Source organism: Citrus sinensis, chromosome 3 (assembly GCF_022201045.2).
Source record: "Citrus sinensis cultivar Valencia sweet orange chromosome 3, DVS_A1.0, whole genome shotgun sequence".
Lineage (NCBI taxonomy): Eukaryota > Viridiplantae > Streptophyta > Magnoliopsida > Sapindales > Rutaceae > Citrus > Citrus sinensis.
Window position 1 is genome coordinate 17,149,118 of NC_068558.1, and position 15,909 is coordinate 17,165,026.

Consider the following 15,909-nt stretch of genomic DNA (forward strand, 5'->3'; position numbering starts at 1 on the left):
TCACTGGTCAAGTGATAAACATTAAGGTGTGTAACATCCACTGAATTCGAATCATCAACATAATTTCTTTCAACATCCTTTCCTTTTCATTATAGGGATTCTTAAAACATATCCACATGATGATGTGGAGTACGACATTGTCTCCAAAGATGACCACACATTTCATATCTATCACAAGTGTCTTATTGATTATTATATTGGACATATGTTTCCTCTTCATTTTTTTTTATGGTTTTTATAACCACCACGAGGTTGATAATAATGATTTTTGTTATGACCTCGACCTCGATAATAGCCACGACCACGGCCACGACTATGTCTACCACTGTGGTTATGCCTATGATGCTCATTTTTATAATTATCATCACAATCATATGGGACAGCATTTGCTTTAAAAGTTGTTTGTGTACTAGTAGGATGGACTTGATAATTTTTCGTTAATAATTATTCTTTTCTACTATAAGAAGACATGCAATTAAGTAAAAAATATTTTTTATACTGACGTGCTCTATATTGTTGTTGTAGAACCATATTGGAAGCATGGAATGTTGTAACTGTTTTTTTCCAACATATCCTAATCAATAATGTTTTCTCCACATAGTTTTAATTGTGAAGTAATTTTGTACAGTACATAATTATATTCATGTAATGACTTTAAAGTCTCGTAGCTTGAGGGCATTCTATTCACTACAAGCATTTGAGATAATTACTGACCTTAAATGATGTTATTTTTCGTACAAATTACTCCAGAGGACATATGAGTCCTTTATAGTGAAATATTATGTTTTCAATGCTTGGTGGAGATGGTGACAGAGAAAAATCATGGCCTTAAGTCAATCCTAAAGAGATGAGTTATTATTATTTTTTGTTGTGTCACTAAGGCTCATAACATCAAGGTGAATTTCAAAATCCAGAATTAAGGATAAATAATTTTCGTAACATATATCCAAGTTGTTAAATTTTAATTTTGTCAAGTAAAATATTATTACAAACAAATAAACAAAGATTAGCATAATGAATATTAATAAGAGTGTAAATAATTAGCCTTATTTGTAAGAGTGATTTTAAATAAATTTGGGGAAAATAAAGAGTAAGGGGATAGAATACTTCCTGTAGCAGAGTGAGATTATGCTAATAACGTGTTATAAATTTAAATGCAAAATCCTTTTCAATTGGTGCATCCCTCGGTATGGAATCAGCAATGAATTAAAACAATAAAATTTTTAGCAAAAGCAAGCATGAGGCAATTGATAAGTTTTTTTTTAGGAGAGAAATGAAATTGTAATATTATTAGCGGATGAAGAGCAATATATAGGCAATAATGGGAGGAGCACTTACATTTCTTAATAATATAAGAACATTAGTGGGGAGAGCACTTCTATTTGTTAATAATAGAAGAATGTAAATGGGTGGAGCACTTCCATTTGGTGGAATTCACATCGACAATCGGCAATTTACAAAATTGTCATAAATTTGAATGCAAAAACCTTTTCAATTGGTTCACCGCTCGGCACATATGTGGAATTGTCAATGAATTAAAACAATAAAAATTTCAACAGAAGCAAGGTTGAAGCAATTGATAAATTCTTTTTTCAAGAGAGAAATGAAATTTTTTTTAATTCATTAGTGATTCTAGGTGTTCCATAGGGTTTTGCCTTTGAATTTATACACGTTTTCGGCATAATCTTGCTCTGGGATAGGAAGTATTCTATCCCCCCCACTCTTTGTTTTCCATAGATTTAGTTTTACTCTTATAAGTAAGGGTAATTATTTATACTCTTATGAATATTTATTATATTAATCTTTGTTTATTTGTTTGTGATAATGTTTGACTTGATAAAATTGGATTTTAGTGCCTTGGATATAGAAAATTATTAATCTTGAATGCTGAAATTCATCTTGATGCTAGAGGCCTTGGTGACACAATAAATAATAATAATAATTCATCCTTTCAAGATCGAGTTAAGGTCATCATTTTTCTACGTCACCATCTCTACCAATTATTGAAAATAGAATATCTCATTATAAAATACTCATGTCTTATGGAGTAATTTAAAAGAAAGATAATTTACAGCCAGTAATCTTCCAAATGCTTGTAGTGAATAGAATGACCTCAGGTTACAAGTTAAGTTAGTACATGAATATAATTCAAAATTGTATAAAATTAATTTATAGTTAAAACTGTGTGAAGAAAATATTGTTGATGAGAAAATATTGGAAAAAATATTTACAATATTTCACACTTCCAATATGGTTCTACAAAAACAATATAGAATCTGTTAGTATACAAAATATTTTAACTTAATTGTATGCCTTCTTGTAATAGAAAAGAATAATGAATTATTAATGAAAAATCATCAAGTCCATTCTATTGGTACAAAACTAGTTTTTGAAGCAAAAGTGAATCCAAGGGGAATGTTGTAAATCTTGAATTGTGAATGTGGATTCCACCAAAAGGAAGTGTTTCCCCTATTGATGTTCTTCTATTATTAACAGATGGAAGTGCTCTCCCTATTAATGTTCCTATATTATTAAGATATGTAAGTGTTTCTCCCATTGATGTCTATATATAGTTCTTCCTCTACTAATAACGTTTTAATTTCATTTTTTTTTCTTGGAAACAAACTTATCAATTGCCTCAAGCGTGTTTCTGTTGAAATTTTATGTTGTTTTAATTCATTGTTGATTCCACATGTGTACCAAGGGTTGTACGATTTGAAAAGGTTTTTGCATTCAAATTTATAACACATTATTAGAACGACTGATGAATATATGATCACTTAATATTTGAGTCTATTAAAATTACTTCTTAATATTTAACATCAGTCATGTATTAATATAATAAAACATAAAAATTACTTCTTAATATTTAACATCAATCATGTATTAATTAGATAAAACAATTAAAATGATTTATGCTAATACATAATATGTGAGAAATAAATCTAACACATAATTAATAACCAAATTGGCAACGTACATGTATTTGCTCATAGTCGTTCATCTAGTCAATCTAATGCATTTTCGTTCTGCCTTTCACGAAACTTTATTATTTAATATTTTAGAATTCACATACAAAAGTTTCTTCTAGTTAAAGGAGTTGAAATAACATTGCCTTGTAACACCTTCAAAATCTTTCTTCGCAACAAGGTACACAATACTGGGTTTTATTTATTAACTAGAAAATAGAATCGCGCTTCACGCGGCTTTGAAAAAAGAATTTAGTATTATCCTTTTTTCTTACTTTACACTTGATGAAACTAATAAAAAAATATGAATTGATTTTTTTTAAGATAAGGCAGCCTTATAAAAAATTAAAAAAAAAGTTATTAGCCAGCAATACAAATAAAGAAACAACACAAGATAAAGAATAAAATGAGAGAATATATTATAGAGTGATTTTATTTGTTCCAATTGTGTGTGTACAAAATAAAAAGACGAGCTCTCCTTTTATAGTTACATAATCACTCCATGAAATTAATGAAAAATTATGGATCATAATTTCTTGTGAGACAGTAGGAGTTATAGGGAAGCTAAAGGTTGCTAATGGGAGATAATGAGGAGACTACGAGATATATGTTATGAACATCTATATTTATTTTAATAAATTCATAACACTCCCCCTTGGATGTTCATTACAAAGAATATAACTCATTAAAATCTTTACATAATTGTTATTGTGTAATAACAATCAAATTAATTATGAGAAGATGAAAAGTGAAATTTAAAAGAAAATTTCTCTATTTATTAGATAATAGAGAATATACAAAGATGATAAATGGTGATGTCACATCACCTCTTCAAGTCCCAGCTTTATATATATATATATATATATATATATATATATATATATATATATTATTATTATTCTCGAGTACATTTAGGCATTTTGGGTCCTTGTGTTTGTGACTATTTGTGCTTTTAAATTGATGCAATGTAAGATTTGTAATGATTTGGATTTGCATTAGGAGGTCATATGCATTTCATGGGATTCAATTTCATGGCAAGAAACAATCCTATGAGCTGATTATATATTTGTTGTTTACAAAATTACAAGGCATGAAGGTTTAGTTAAAGTATTTTAAGTAATTTTAGGGTATATACTGGAGTAGTAGTAAGCACATTTGACCAAAAGTGAATTATGTGCAAAGAGTATCTAAAAGCACTATCTCTAATGGTTAATTTACCATCAAGTGACACTTGTTTTGAATTTTTTTTAAAAAGGCGAAACATATTTTAAAAATAATCGATCAGGTGATAATTTATTAACTTTTATTATTAACTTCAACGAAAGTAGTCAATTAATTGCGAAATGATATTTATTAAAGTTAAATCTAATTCTAATTAACAAAGATTTTTTTTTGGTTAAATCAAACTATTTTTTTTATAAAAAAAAATTTCTTGTTGAATCAATCTGCTACTTTGACTCCACGAATTCACAGCTGCTATTGTGTTATGGCTGTAGAGAAGATAAAGCTTAGAAAAGACAAAGAAAAAAAGGAGAAACAAAAAAGAAAACGAACTATCGAACATGAAGAAAGAAGAAAAAGAGGGTAAAAATGAACTGAAGAAGATGAAGAAAAAAGGAGAAAAAGAATTAGAGAAGACAAAGGAAAGAGAGAAAGCGAAATGAAAAAAATAAATAAAATAAATAATTTTTTTTTCAATTTTACCCTTGGTCTATTAAAATTAATGGTAAAGTTAACGTATTATTACCTGATTAAGTATTTGTAGAACATATATCATCTTTATGAAAAATATCAAAATAAGTGTCACCTCAAGGCAATTATCCCCTTTTTTCATAACATGAAAGTTCTTACCGTACAACTAAAGGGTTGATATTGAAGAATTGATAAAAAATCAATTTTTGTATTAATTGCCTCTCCTTCTAACCATAATTAATGTCTATGAAAAGTCATCCCAAAAAAGAGAACGAATTAACTTGTGTGGACAAGCTAAAGCTACAATGTAGGGCATTGAGGCCCGAAATTTTTCCAATTTAAAAATGCAGCCGTTGGATTCAACTAAAATAAATCCAATAATTGAAAATTAAAAGAAAAAAAAAATGGGTAACCTTGTTAAACTAGTCTCAAGCATTTGAAATACCTAATTTTCTCTCTCACCCATAAAAATTGCATCTCTGGCCTCCCTCTCTCAAATCACTAATTTCTCTCTAATTTCTATCTTGGATTTGTTTACTAATCATATGAAATTGAAGCCATCATCTCGCTCACGGTGGAGAACAAGCTAAAGCCATCAATCCGTTGCTATCATCTTGAGCCGTTGAAGTTGAAAACATCTCCCTCTCATTCTCTTTCATTTTTAAGTTAAGGACAAGGTGAGGAAGAACTTTCTCTGTTGGATTTGTGTCATTGGTTTTCGTGGTGACTACTGAAAATGATATGTGAAACAATGGTGAATCAACAGTACAGGTGCAAAATCACAATGTTTTGCCTATTGAAATTTTGCGTTTTAATCGTTTAAGTCCAGAGCAAGTTTGGTTTTATACTTTTGTTGTCGATAAGTTCTCACATGTGACACACGTGAGTCATTTATTCTGACCATAAAAAAACTTTTGTCAAGTTTGTTAGGAAGAGTGGGAAATACATAAGAGGTAATACAAATAATTAATATTTGTATAAAATGTGTAATTAAATTTAATATGACCACTACTTGTATCATAGTTTTTTTTTTTTATACAATGGGGTTCTCAAAAAGAGCTAAGAAAGGACTAAATAGGGAAAACCACCCTATACATATCATGAAACCATAAAGGAAGAGAGCCGACCAAATTTTTCATAAAGTTAGCTGCAAAGTTTGCTTCTCGATAAATATGGATGATGGTAATATTCCAATTATGCTTGAACTCTTAGATGGATCGAATGAGAGGAGAAAATTTGTTCACCAAATCTAAACACTTAGTAATCATTTGAGTCATGTATAAACTATCTACTTCAACTTGCAGCCAAAGAATTTTGAATTGCCAAACAATGTTCAAGCCTTGATAGAGACCCAAACTATCCATACCTCTTAGTTGCACCATCCGTATTAAGCTTACACCAAGGCTAAATGGGAGGAGTCCAGCCAATCCATCTCCCAGTCTTCATAAACCCATGTTTAGAGGCAAATTGTTAATCTGTTGAATTTCCTTAGCCCTCGTAGTGACATTATTAACCAAAACTCCATTATTTCAAGTCACATGACTAAAACAAAATTGGTTCGCTAAAACCAGAGTCTCCAAATTACTACATTAAAGAAACACCTTCAGTATAAAACTTATCAATCAACTAAAAACTCTTCAGGTTTTGATTCATCCAATCTCGAAGATTAAGGTTATACAATTCATGGCGATGCGACACAGGAATGATTTGATATGGGCCTTGCCAGCTCCAAGCAAGGTTCCAAATCTGATCTTCTATATTATTTTCATAAGGGTTGTTAGCATGTCATGTGGATTTGATTGTAAAAATGCCTTTATCAGAAAAAGCCCAAAAGACTTGATCGTTACCTCTTTGATCCAAAAAAGGAGGGAAAGCATTTATTCTGATGATGATGTGATTAGGGAGAAGGTGCTTGAAATGGTCTAATCACTAGTTCCCATTACAATCAGTAAAGTTAGTAGTAACATTCTTAAGGATATTGTCAGGAACAATACCAATTGCATGAAAGAACAATGGTTTATCTTTTGTAACCCAACGATCCCACCAAAACTAATCCCTTCTACCACCTCCTATATTCCAGGAAACACCTAACAATATAACTTTCCCAACATTTCCTATACCTTTTCACAAGTGAAACCCATTTCATGTACATAAACTTGAAGGAAAATTATAGGAATCCACGCCATATTTAATTATCAATACTTGGGCACAAAGGCTCGAAAGAGAAGAAATAATGCCCTATCCCATCTTCATCAGCTAAGCTCGGTTCATCATACCAAGATTTTGAAGCCCAAACCACTACACAATTTTACCTAGCAAATTTTATCCCAATTAACCAGAGTCATTTTTGTTGATCTGTTACATCGCTTCAAATGAACTTTTTACAAGCATGCTTAACTTTTGACTTAACTCTTGGAAGGAGAATCGTCGTTTGCATGGCATAAATGGAGATTGCTTGAAGGAATGACTGAGAAGTGTAGTTCTTCCAACCAGGGAAAGATGAAAGGTCATCCAACTAAACATACTTTTTTCTACCTTGTCGATGATCTCTTGATAAGTACGCTTGGAGACTCGAGAGTGAAGGAGGGGCATACCAAGGTATTTACCAAGATTATTAGTGATAGAGTAACCGAGAACTCTTCTAATATTATTCTCCTCCTTAGCATTAATATTCTTTTATAAGAATACTTTGGTCTTGGTTCTATTAACCCTAGCCTTGGAACTTCTACAGAAAGTATCAAGGGCCGAATTGATTACTCTCGTCTACTCACAAGACGCCTTAGGTAGAAGCAAAAGATTATTAGTAAAAAAAGATTGGTGAGGGGGGTTCCATTACAAGTCAAGCAAATAGGTTTCTATTCCCCTGTGTCCACTGTATTACAAATACCGTGACCTAGCCTCTTAATACATCAAACAAAAATGTACGGCAAGAGGCGTCCCCTAACGAATTCCTTGAGAAGGAACAAATTCATTCGTCTGCTCTACATTTCAAAGCACGATCATTTTCAAAGTTGTTATGCATTCCATAATAATTTGTGCAAGATCTACTGGATGATTATTTCTCTCCGTGTTGCATGAATGAAACTTCAACTAAAACTGTCATAGACTTTCTCCAAGTCAACTTTAACCTGCCATGTTCCCCGTCTACCAGTTTTCCTCTGCATATAATGAATAATCTCCTGAGCTACAATAATATTTTCAATAATATGTCGGTTTGGTACAAAACTAGTTTGATGGGGCCAATGGGCTAAGGAATAATAGTTTTCAACCAATTTGCTACAATCTTAGTCACGGTTTTGTAAGCCACAGTACATAGGCTTATGGGACGATACATCCTAAGATTAATAGGATTATCGTTCTTGGAATCAGAACTAGCAAAGTTGAGTTAATCTCTTTCACGAAGCAACAAAAAGAGGGATCAACAATACTCCACTGAGATTGGTAAAAAATGGTATAAAGGCCATCAACTCCTGGAGCTTTTAACGGCTTCATGCTGAAAATAGAATTCTTGATTTTGGTATCATCAACAAGCCCTTGAAGAGTGTGAATCACAATCTCATCAATAATCGAAAAACATCCCATAAGAGGGTAAGTGTCTCTACTATCTTCACAAGTGTATAAAGATAAAAAGAAATGAACAACATGTTATTTAATTGTCTCATTATCAAATAATCACTATGCAGATTCATTTTGTATTATTGCAATACAATTTCTTTGTCTTCTAGCAATATTGTTTTGGTAGGACTAAGTAGTGTTTCGATCCCCGTGTAATAGCCAATCCTTGTGAGACTTCTTAAGCCACAAATTTATTCTTGAGACAAAACTTCTTCAAGCTCTTTTTTCAATTAAATCTTAAGATGAATAAGGCTCTCAGAATAGTGGTCTTCGAGCACTTTTTAGATAACCCCCCTTTGAATATAGAAAGCACCAGAGTTCCATGTATCAGCAACGAGATCAGTGAACTTATTATTGGTAAGCCACGTTGCAAGAAAACAAAAGGGCCTCTTACCTGACTTATTCTTCTCCTTCCTATTGAAATGAACTAACACATGTTTGTGATCAAAAGTAACTTTCGAGAGGTGCAACACTGTATTATTAGAAAAATTATCAAACCATTCCTCATTAGACACCGCCCTGTCTAGGCATTTAAAAAGAAACTTCGAGACTAGGTAAACCTTGGTTCATTAAAAGTAAAATCATAAATCTTTTTAGAATGAAACTAGTTGTGAAACAAACCACAAAATCTACTAGTATTTACAAAACCACTTTTCTTCTCTTAAGCATACAAGATAGAATTAAAATCACCACCCATTACCCAAGGGCCTTGAACCACGTTAGCAAAATTATCCAAATGTTCCCAAAGGTGCTTCCTAGTGATGGCCAATGGGCTGAACGACACGGGCATGGCATGTGTTCGCACAACACGGCACAACACTAGCACATTTTGGTGGGGCACACAACACGATACGACACGCATGTGGGCTGGGCCGCGCCTAGAATTTTAGGCACGCGGACCTTCAAAGCACGACATGCTTAAAGATGGGCTAAGCATGACACGATGAAAAAGACTGCAATAAGCACGTTTTATTTTTTAATGAAAGTAAACTTAAGATTTTATGATTTTACAAATAACTTGAAATTGAATTTTTTAAATTTATTTAATTCTTAGTTAAAAATATTGTAATTGATTTATATTTATAATTTATTAAATAAATAATTGATATCATGATTTTATAAATATGCATTAATATTATTGTGAATTATGATCTATGACTCTATAGAAGTTCAAGTTAATAATTAAATTAACCCTTAAGAAAAATTTATTGTTATTATTATTGTTGTTGTTGTTGCTGTTGTTAAGTATTAAAAAAAATTCTAATACTATAACGTCAAACATAGTAATTAATATTACATTCTCTTACTATTATTAGTTTATTATTATTAAATATGGACTTGAGTTTTGAATTTTGATTTTATTAAATGTGAAGAAAGGTATAAACCTAAAAAAATATATATAGACTTGAAAAAAGTACACCAATAGCTTGGCATGCACTCTTAAAAAATTTTTTCAAAAAAAAAATCTTATTGGGCTTTTCTTTTCAAGCACGACACGACACCAGCACGAGCATGCATGGACCTTACTTTGATGGGCCAGGTCGGCACGACACAACCCATTGGCCATCTCTAGTGCTTCCTGATAATGGGATAAGACTAGCGTAGATAGCAGTTATCCATGACACAAAGTTGTTATTCTTAAAAACTTTGAAGTGAATAAATTGTCTATGATTGGTAACAATTTTTATATTGAAAAAGTCCTTTCATAGGATCCAAATCCCCTTAGAGAAACCAGTAGCTTCAACTCTAGGGGATTTATCAAAGCTAATTCTTTTAATGAAATCATCTGCTTTATACCCACTGATTCCAGGCTCTAGTAGAACAACCATGACCGGCTTATAATTCTTGATAAGAGAACCAAAAAAGCGATAGAAGACTAACAATATCGCTCCCTTGACATTCCAAAACATAATTGATAAAGACATATAGATATGTACGATAAAAGTAAGAAACACCTTATAATTTCGGCCCTGAGGCCTTGATCTCCAAGTCCATAGCTGATTCATCCACAAGAGATATATCTCCATCAGAAGAACCAGACTCATCATTATCACTTTCTCCCATATAATCGTTATCCTTCCCATCATCATCCATGTCGCTAGTGATAATTAAGTGCCAGTATTAGAGGGATCATCGGCTAGTTTAGATGACTTATCATACTGCACACTAGTTAAATTGTCCTTAGCTTGGTCACTGGAAGAGGAAGCAGCAGAATTGTTATTGGTAGAGGCAACAATGGTGAAAGAGATAGCAGAGTGATGTGAAGGATTGAGGCTGGTTAGGACGATGGTGGGTACAGACTGGCTAGTCTAGTTTACATGGATGTTTGTTTTGTTATGTAAGGTGGGTGGGAGTTGTATGGGAGTAGCGTAAATAGCATCCGGTTGTTGGCAGTGTTGGGACCATAAATAAAAAAATCCGCACGTATGACAATGTTTAGGTTGGGGGTGGGATTCTTTTCAAGGTTCATTCTTTTTCAGGCTGGGTGAACTAAAGAATTTTACAACTTGTATTATAGTTTTTCAAAATAAATGTACATAAGTTATAACATTATTTACTTATTATATGACTGATATAATACTTTTAATGAATTCTAAAATTTCTCGAGCTTAACTTTTGGCATAACATCAAGGATAGATTTATGAAGTTAGAAAGAGAACCAGAAAGGGGTTTCTTCTTATAAATTATTCTTTCTAAAGTTTATAACAATAAAGAAATCGACGTGTTTTTAGTTGGAACTAAGCAACTAGGAGGCTGAACGATCAAAACCTGTGTGCACTTATCTTTTTATCTTAATCTGTTTCTTTGATTCTTATTACTCTTACTTCGATTCTTGTGAGCATCATCTTGGTCCTGGGGTGTTTAGTTTGTATTGTAAAAACATTATTCAAACCCAACATCAAAGAGAAAGGCCTTTTTTTTTGGGTTGTTGTTCCCTGATTTTTTTAAAATAAAAACAAAAGGCCCTTTTGATGCTTCAAACGCTAGGCCAAGTTCTATTAATTGTGGCGCTGCTGGGTGACCGAGGCTTCCTAGACAAACATAGACTAGAGAACCGATGTCTTGTAAATCAAGCCACTATAAACATTTGGTCCTGTGCACCAAATTTTATCCCCTCATACGTTTCGAAATTCTTTGCATAGGCTTTTCCAATTCCTCAAATGTTTTCACCTAACCCTAATATCTTTGTGAAATTCTTTCGTATCTCTAATGATCCCACATTGACAGCACTAGGTAGCTGAGCTAGATGTGGGAATTAACATAAAGTGGCCTTGTGCCAGACGTAAGAGCAGACAAATTGATGCAGAAGGTTTACAGAGGCCATATGGAAGCAGAGTTTCGTTTCTGCAAAGGAGAAGCTAATACGTCTTTAAGAATTTCAGGTTGAGTGTCTATCCTTTGTTACATACGACGTCATGAGGAAAAGTTCCTTATAACTCAGACTAATTGTCCTTTATTTTTTCTTCGTTGGTCTACTGCTCTAAATTGCTTGATACAGGTACGACTGAAGCGCTGTTGATAACTTATTTTGCAGAACATAATATATTGAATAATCTTTGGATTAATGCAAAAGAATTAGTTTTCTATCATACTGCTTTAAGCTGGACGCTATTTTAGAACATACGAAATAAATGACATGTTATATTTTGCCATTACATGATAGTTAAAGGAATTTCCTTTTTGAAAAAAAAAATCCCGGTGTAACTATACATTGCCAATAAGAACTGAAAATATTTTGGCTACAATTGTGATGACTCTGGAATCAGCGCTACAAATTCTTCGAAGTTGTAAAATATTCTTTGTATTATTATTAATCTAGCGCTAGACATGGTAGAATATTAAGTACATTCGACAAAACACTTATTAATAAAAGTCGATCACAAGTTAAAATTTGCAGTATGAGAATTATTGTAAATCAAGTATTTAATTATCAATAACAATTGATCCACCATTATAATTACAATTAAAATGATAATTACAATCACAATTAAAATAACGTTTACAATTACGATTATGATCACAATTACAACTGCAATTGTAATTCGTAATTATAATTATAACATTATATAGAAACTGCAGCTGTAATAATTATTGTAATTATAATTAGGAATACAATTGTCAATTTAATTACAATTCCAATTACAATATTTGTAATTGTAATTATTTTTGTAATTGTTATTTTATTTGTAATTGTCATTGTAAGAGTTGTTGTAATTAAAAATGTAATTGGTGAGCGTCATCTAGTTGAGATATTAAAATCTTTTGTATCGGAATTTCGAAACAAGAGGCCTGAGTTTGAATCGTGCTCACATGGGGTGAGAGGGGATTGGTTTGCCATTAGTTGAGATGTAAAATCTCTTGTGTTGAAAATAAAAGGATTGGAGGTTTGAATTTCGTTCACATGAATGGAGAGGAGATTGGGTTGTCATTAGGCTAAATAATAAAAAAATTATAACTGAAATTATTGTTGTTGTAATTAAATTATTATTTGCTACAAAATGACTATTAGCAAGTGATATAAGGTAGCTCACATTGTAAGAAAAAAATAAATCAGTTAGATTCCAAAAAAATATTAGAGGGTTACAAATGGTCCTACTTAAAATTTAGATTCTTTAAATAATGTATGATGAAGTATTGTGAAAGCTGCTTAACCAAAGCTTTTAACCAACACTCTCCAAATTATCCTCGATTAGAATGAACAAGATGCTTAAGAGATTATCTGAATTGCTAATAAAGAATCTATGTATGAACAAGATGATGACTAATTCAAAAAAGATCAAAGAATTAACCAACAAATCAAAGAATCATAAAACAAAGCTATTAACGTGGTTCAGTCAATTTGCATTGACCTACATCCACGAGGGAACAAGAACACCTCTCTCAAACAAGCTATAGCTCTCTCTCATGCTCTCGAGTTCTCTATCTCTCACACCGGAATTAGCTGTGTAAATAGTCTTAACGAACCCAGAAAACTTTTCCAGAAACGCACGTGTTTACCATGTGAATTAACGGCCTCATAACAACTTTTCCAAGTCACGTGCGTTGCACATGCTTCATTAAACTAAAAACGGCAAAGCTTCTTGTCGTTTAAACTAGCAAACTTAATGCACATCAAAACATAGATCTTGCATGTCGTTTTGCCTTAGTCATGGACATACCAAAAACGCAAATTACCTCTGTCGTTTTGATCTCTTTAATTTGCTTCATGGACATACCAACATATGACCTTTATGATAGAACCTTTCTAAACTATTTGAGCTTACTAATAAACCACTTATATGTCATAAGTTTATAATAACAAATTGATATATTATATATTATTAATTATAAATTACAACAATATGTGATAATAAAGATAAAATATAAATATGAGGCTTGGAAAGGTATAGTGTTCTTAAAAAAGATTCGCTACCTTCTCAGCGGTGCTTAGATTATATTGGTGCATGACTGCTTGACTTCTAGGATCATCGAATTTATATAATCTTAATAGTACAATCTTACAATTTTAGCAAACTTCAATTAAGTGTTTGAATTTTAGCACAAGCGCTAGAGAGAATTTGTTTTAGAGGGAGGAAAAATCACTTTGACTAAAGCATTAGAGAATGGAGGTCTCTCCAGAGATTTATAAGAGATGGGGTTTCCTCCAAAGCCCACAATAAGCGCTATGACTCACTTCTGGTTCCATCAGAAACTCTTCTGAGCCTGCAATTACGATGTTCATCATGTCAATGTTGTCTTTCAAAGACAGAGAGGCTGCTACTATCCACGTACTATTAATTATTTATAGGAAAATTATCATTGAATCACCTGTTTTTTGCCTTATATTCATCCAACCACCACAAAATTTTAACATATTTTTTACACCATATTATTTTTTAAATTTGTATCAATTAACCACTTTTGCACTGACACTGTTAAATAATTTAAACGAAATGATAATTTTACCCCTAAATAAATTAAAAGACCATTTTTATTTTATAAAACTTTGAAAATAAAAAATTATAATTATAAAAATACCCCTAAATTTAATAAAAATAAATCCCAAAATTAGAATTTTTATTTTTTTAAAAAAATATTTTAATAAAAAATTATAATTACAAAATTTTGGGATTTAATAAAAATTTCCTAAATTATTAAAATTTTGGGATTTATTTTTAAATAAATAAATTCAGTTATTTTTATTTAAATATTACAACATTATATTTTTTTAATAAGAATAATTATTAAAATTTTACAAAATCTACATTTAGTAAAAATCAACTGACCACCTCTATTTAGGATTTATTTTTTATAAAATTTAGGGGTATTTTTATAATTATAATTTTTTTATTTTTTAAATTTTTATAAAATAAAATGATCTTTTAATTTATTTAGGGGTAAAATTATCATTTTATTTAAATTATTTAACGGTGTTAGTACAAAAGTGGCTAATTGATAGAAATTTAAAAAGAAAAGTGGTGTAAAAAATATATTAAAATTTTGTGATGATTGAATAAACATAAGACAAAAGAGAGATGGTACAATAATAATTTTCCTTATTTATAAGCTGCTGAATAATAAAATTACTATTAGTGCTGAAGAGAAACCGACGAAGACAAAATGGTTGGTTCGTGGTCATGATCAATGGATTACGAAAGCATTTGTTTTCAACAGTAGACTTTTTTTTGTTCTTTATAGAGCTAATTATACTATAAGCTTTCCAATTCGACTAGAATTGGCTTAGCAAGCCTGTTTTAAAAAGTTTAATTTTAAGAGTCACAGACAAAATAATTTTGTAACGATTTCCAATTTTGTTCTTATCTTCATTGATTGTACTTTGAATGGAAATTCTTTCACACGTTCTCGCCTTTATTGTTTGTTTTGTCTCCATCCATGGATTTTCCTCCTTGGAAATGAATGATAACCAATATCCGGTGGCCCTTCAGATTTACAAAAAGACTTGCATATGCAATTGCTACGAATTAATTAATCGTTATATCTTCTTTTTTTATTTTAATTAAATGGTTTCATCACACAGCATTTAACTGAATTTAAGATTCTTCAATGGCCTAAAATAATTACATTTGTTTTTAAAACGATAATTCGAGTTGTACCCAATTATGATCTAGATGATTGTTGTAGAATCAGACAGAAAAGCTCTCATCATGATTAATTCTCTCCAAGGAAAAAAATTTAAAGAATATATAATTTAAAGTAAAACCCAACTAGATATCGAGAGACAAATTAATCTAAACAATATATGTATTCACCTCGTCACAAAACTAATTAATTAAAACTATCCTGTAATGTATGGAATATGGTCACCTATGGTATGCTACTCCCTCAATAGGACGCATAACTATCTAATAAGGTTATTTTGTTAATGGATGATAAGGTATGTACCATAACAGATCTATCTGTTATATATATATATATATATATATTATTAGTGCTTTTTCATTTGAAATGAATTTAGATCTATCGAAAGAAGATGTAAGCATTTAAAAACCAAAAATTAATTACTTAATTAATTTTTTTGAAAGTACTGTTCACTGTTACTCTTCTCGTTTATTGTTCATTCGCATAAAAAATATTAATTTTCCAAAAACACAATAAAATGAAGAAAATAAATGACACGGAGATTTTTACGTAG